The sequence below is a fragment of the Patiria miniata genome, unplaced genomic scaffold, assembly GCF_015706575.1.
Source record: "Patiria miniata isolate m_02_andy unplaced genomic scaffold, ASM1570657v1 HiC_scaffold_25, whole genome shotgun sequence".
Classification (NCBI taxonomy): Eukaryota; Metazoa; Echinodermata; class Asteroidea; order Valvatida; family Asterinidae; genus Patiria; species Patiria miniata.
This window is the reverse complement of record NW_024037064.1, coordinates 4,962,719-4,968,655: the sequence shown is the minus strand read 5'-3', so window position 1 is coordinate 4,968,655 and position 5,937 is coordinate 4,962,719.

Below are 5,937 nucleotides of genomic sequence, written 5' to 3'. Positions count from 1 at the left end.
TTTTTCAGACCAGTCTCAAAGGGTTTGTGCACAGGGTGTCAAGTGATGTCCAGGTGGGGTATGGAATCTTTCCGCTTTTTTACCCACAGACATTGTTGTCATGTGATGTGCACACGCGCAGTTGTGACTCAGATGGGGCTTACATTATGTACTGAGACTGGGTAATCGTCATCTTCAGGACACCTCTATTTTTAACAAGTTCCGGTTAAAGCTACAGTCCATCATTTGTAATTTGTGCATTTTGGTCGTTTGAAGCAACAAGAGAGTTTCAAAATCTAATGAAGGATACTGAGCAATTAACCTGATGAAGTTTGAGCTAAGCTTCAGCTGTACATTCCGAGAAAAACAACATTCTTAGATCTCAATTTCAAATCAAAAGTTACTGAATCATGTTTTGAATTGCAAGCTATACGCGACGTCCCGCACTGATCCGACGAATTACAACAAACCGCGCGCGCGTGTCTTTGTTCCAATCCTTGTGCGCGCTGCGCTGAATAACAAAACGAACTACTAATTTAAATTTCCTACGGTGCTTCTTAGATCACCGTTGGAAATGCCTTCTTTCGTTGATTACTTCAAATGACAGCTTCCCAGAAAGAATAAATTCACAGGAGTTTAGTTCCCTTACTATCTTTCAACCAAGTTTGTTTTTCAATAATAATTACGCAGTTACTTTTCGGATGGCTGCAAAAATGATGGACTCTAGCTTTAAAATGACTGTTCAGCACAAAGTGACTTTTGCAGGGCAGTCTTTGTCTTCAGATTTTACTCATATTTGTTGGAATTTTGAAACACACTTTCAAAGAAAATGTGTCACTTTCCCCATTTTTTTGCATTCAAAGACGAAGTGCACGTTGTACTTCTTACAAACACGTGTGCATGCCAGACAGAATGAAAGCTTAGCCCGATGCTGATTGCTGATAACAACATGTTAAACAAAAAATAATTTTATCCAGCCAATCAGCATAATCAGCATCATTCCTTCATTGCATCGAGTTTCACTGTCGCCATCTTGGTTTTTGAGCCTGTTTCTGGTTGTCTTCGTCATTGACCCCATAATTTCCCAATAAATCAAAGACATCATGCCCTCTTTCCACAACATAATAAACAAAACATTCAAGAAGGTGTCATCCCTCATAGCTGTTCAAATGTCTAGCCCCATAAATGTGGCCAATTTACCGGACTACCTCCGTAAATAAAGTCCACACTTGGTACATGTACCTGACAATGTAAAATTTTGTCTAGTTTCTATTGTTCACATTTAGACTTTGTAGTTTATTAGTCCCATAAATGTGACGGTGTACTGGTCTACCTCCCTATTAACCAGAGTAGGAAGTCCAGTATTACTGTCACATTTATGGGACTAACCTTCACATGCAGCTAGCACGCACTACGCATGATGGGCACCGGAAGTTAGTTTGTGTGACGCGTTCTACATGTACGTCACAGGTCACGCAAATCTATCCAATGAGAGCTCAAATGACGTCAGCCCTGACAAGCGTTCTGTTTGCAGGGAGGGGGGTGGGGGTACAAGCGAAGGTACTATGTTTTATTTTTAAGTCCCAGAAAATGTCACTGCGTATGTTCAGTGCCTATCCGGCAAAATATCGTTCGCTTAAAGAAAGCCAGTGCCGGCTAAATATACTCCACATGCCATATTTGAATGTCAATAAAAAAGACAGTCTGATTAAAATTCATGTTTTTATCCATGCCCAGCATGCATTGCAAATGCAGGCGCGGATCCAGGGGGGGATTGTAGGGGTCAACCACCCCCCCCCCCAGCTAGCTCTGCCCCCCAAAAAATTGCCATACAAATTCCTAAAAAATAAGTCACCCCCCCCCCCCCCCCCCCCCCACTGTGACACCCATATGGAGAACAATGGAGCATTTGCTCACTCGACACTAGTGAAGCTCTGTCTACGTGGGAAGACTGGCTACTAGTAGGCACTTTGAGCAAACTTTTGTTAATATGCGGAAAGTATGATTGTTAAACTTACCTCCTTGTATCGCATCACCAAATACAGATTTTCCTCTTTCACATGAATATAACTTCTTCATGATTAAAGGCGAATAATGTGCACTTTTTCATTGAAAAACAGGCAACTAAGTGGAAATTTCACGTTTCCTATGGAGGTCACGGCACAATTCCCCGATTTTTAGGGTGCTGGTTTACATCTTCGAACAGCACACGTGTGAACCCGGTCGCATACAATTACCTCGCATGCAGTGGCGTAGCCACAGGGGCCGTAGGGGGCTGTTCAGCCCCCCCCCCCCCCCATGAAACCTTGTCGGCCCCAAGTTGCCCCCCCCCCCCCACTGAGATTTTGAGTTTCTAAAAAAATTATCATTGATCTACATGACGCCTCCCATAAAATGTCCCAGCCCCCCAGCGCCCCCCCCCCCCCCTGAAAATTCCTGGCTACGCCACTGCTCGCACGGCTTCTGAAAGATAACACAATAAGCTAATTCCATTCATGTAACAAACTTTTGATTGGTTGAGAAGAACAAGGGGCACTTTTCTTGTCAAATCAGACATCGCTTTTGTTCTGAGGATAGACGGCTCCTTATGTATAGTCCAGTCTACGCAGTTGGCTGTGCAAGGTCGCCGGGTAAATGCACCGTTGTGCGTGCAGGGCTTTGATTTTCTGCACAGGTGGCAAAGTTCTCCATACGCAAAAAAATTATAACTTCAGAAGAATCTACAGTAGTTCAATCACTTACACCTAGCTTTCCAAGGCCAAATAGTAAACTTTTCAGGCAAAAATTGGCAAACTTACTTTCACTGTTGTGACGTTTTTTTCGAAAGTCCTCCACGTCGTGCCCCGCCAATTTAAGAACGCGCAACGAACCACGTGAGATTGGTTTGTGAACAAATCCCTGGTCCCTGTACTATTGCAATGATTTCAGAAGCATTGGGAAGTGCGAACCAGTTATTTCTGCGGCGCCTTACTCACCAATGAAAACTACCAGGCACATTTTGTGCTGGGGTAGTTTCAGGTTTTTTAGCTTGGGGAAAAGTCGTTTTTATTCTAATTCACAATGTTTGCGTACCATCTTTGTCAGTTCTCACAATTTTTATATAAAACAATATTGGAGACCTGTATCTCAGAAAAGATAGTCTTCAAATTCAATAGTTTGCTAAAAAGAAATTTTATTTTGAACTGAGTTCCCTTCATTAATTTGGTATAGACCTTGTGGAATGTATATGCAAATTTGTACCGTGCAATTTTTTTTTCATCAAGCGATAACTGCCCCTCCCCCCCCCCGCAACGCCCATTTAGAAATTTTTAGAGTGCCGCGACTTCTATATTCCTCTATTTTTAATAATATTCCTCTGTTAAATATTTAATATTTAATATTTGATATTCCTCTATTTAATAAATGTAGCCATAGAGGGCGGGCTTTCGATTAGTGCGGTGAAATTAACTTGTCTATCACTGATAAACCCACCAGGGACGGATCCAGGAATTTTACCAGTATATTATTACCAGTATAATTTATTTGGGGTGTCACAGCGGGGGGGGGGGGGGGGGGGGGGGGGGGGGGGGGATATCATTAATTTAAATGAGTTTCTATGAAAAAAAAAATTGACAAAGCTGGGGGGCGTTTTGACCCCCCCCCCCCCGAATCCATGCCTGCCCACCTCCAACCCATAAACAATGTAGACAGCTTAATTTAATTTTACAAAAACATTTTTTAGGGAATATCGAAGGGAAGTGAAACAAAAAGTGCGTTTTGTTCTTAAAGTAGAGTTGTTTATTGGTAGTGGGGCCTACACTATTATCATTAATTCATGAAAGGGGATGAATTGAAGAGGGGGTGTTAATAGGTAAAGTTCTATTTTTTGGTGTTCATTGGGTGCTAGAAAAATATTTTAAAAAGGCTTTTTGTTTTCAAATGAGTCACCGTGGTGTCGCTAAGCCCACAACAGCAAAACGCAACAGGTCCACAACAAAACAATGTAATCAAACAATGATTAATTCAAGACAACTGCAACTTATTTGAAGTTGTCTTGAATTAATCAAAGAAGCTATTGTCTTGCAGACCGAAGTGGGGCCACCAGAAATGCCTTGAAGATTAATCCACCATGGAACAAGTGAAGACGACTGTTTTAATGCGAAATTGTAGTCTATTCATCCCCGTTGCCACTTTATAATACAAAGAAAGAAAAGAAAGGAAACACTGCACCCCTCCCATAAAATGCAATCTAGCCCCGCCCCTCCACATAAGGAATTGGCAACAACTGGCCTGTCGGTTACCACTTTCTGAATCCCCCAACAATAAATGCTTCTGGATCCATCAGCGATTTAGCTGTGTAATCATATTTTTAATTGCATGAAGTAAATTGGGTTGATATATTTTTTAAGGAATTTCTTTTGCTATCCTCATTATGAAGCCTGCATGCCTGATTACAAAACCCAAGTGGTGACCCAGCTGTAGAATTCAGAGGCGGGAGATTGGTCCATCACTGAAGGAGGAATGGAGGCATAACACAACAATCATCTAACCTCAAAGATTTCTCCTTGATTGACTCAAGTCATTGTATGCAATGATTTATTACACGAAAATAATCTTACAAAGTACACAGTGTCAAATAATAATCCCGGACGTCTTAAACTTTGCCCAAAATATCTGGAAAAACACAAGAAGAGATCAGAAATGTTTCGCACCAATAACAAATAATACAAATGACTTACAAATTCCAACATATCTCTACTCATAGTTAACCAATAAACTTACTTCCCCCAACGGTGCAAATATCAGATATTAAATTTTTATTTTCAAGTTAAGACAAGATAAGTTTGCGGTAGCACCATGTGAATAAATCTCTTTTGTGAGTATATGTGTGGTTCTGAAAAGAACCGGAGGGACTCAACGTCTCGAACAGTATGCTCTGCCCGTCGTCAGAAGAATGAGGGATTCCAACGATGATGCGATGTTATAAGGATGGGTGCAGTGAGGCATGAGAAGGATGCAAACTGGTGAAGCTCGAAACCGGTGAAGCTGAGGATGCAAGTTGACTGATTTATTCACATGGTGCTACCACAAACTTATCTTGTCTAAGTATCTTTCCACCATGCAAACCTTCAAATCTTATTTTCAAGTTAAATAAACAAATTGACTGTAGTTCTCCTTTGTGGTTTGTTTTTATGACAGAAACCAAACAATCCAGAAGTCAGCAGATTATTTTGACTTGGAGTTTGTGCCCAAGTGATGACATTATCTTACAGAGTTGCACATTAATGATCACAAGATAAAAATCACAATTATGTAGTTTGTAAACAATGGCTTAAAGGCATAGGAACATTTGTATTTCACGTAGTTCCACAGAAGAATACTCTAAACCTAACATGTTGAAGCTTTGGATATTACACTTTTAAAAAAAGAGTGAAATAACCATGCACACATTTTTGATTTCGTCCACAGAACTCTTAAAACCAGTCAATTGACTGATCATTGGAAATCACCTACGCTTCTCGATTTCTTCGCAATGACAGCAAGCCAGATGGAATAATTTCACAGGGTGTTTAGTACCAGTACGATCTTTAATCCAAGTGAGCTTTTTGATTACAATTCGGTAGGTTACTTTTGGGATAAATGCAAATGATCCCATCCCATATCCCTTGAAATGTGTAAATCAATGAGTACAAAAATCCCCATCATTTAAAATTGCAATCAGTTCGGCTTTGCAAATACAGTGTTTAAATCTCATTTTAATCAAAATCTTCTTTCATGTGTCATGCCAGCAACAACAGTTAAACATTATTTACATTCAGTTTACATTTCCAATGTGAATAAATCAAAATGTTGATTCAAAGTCTACCTTTTCTCTCCTGCAGAACTGCTTTTACCAAAATGAACGGTTCCATTTGGGCATGTTATAAACGACTGTTATCACCTGGGCAACTGAAAAATATCAAAACTGTTTGAAACAAA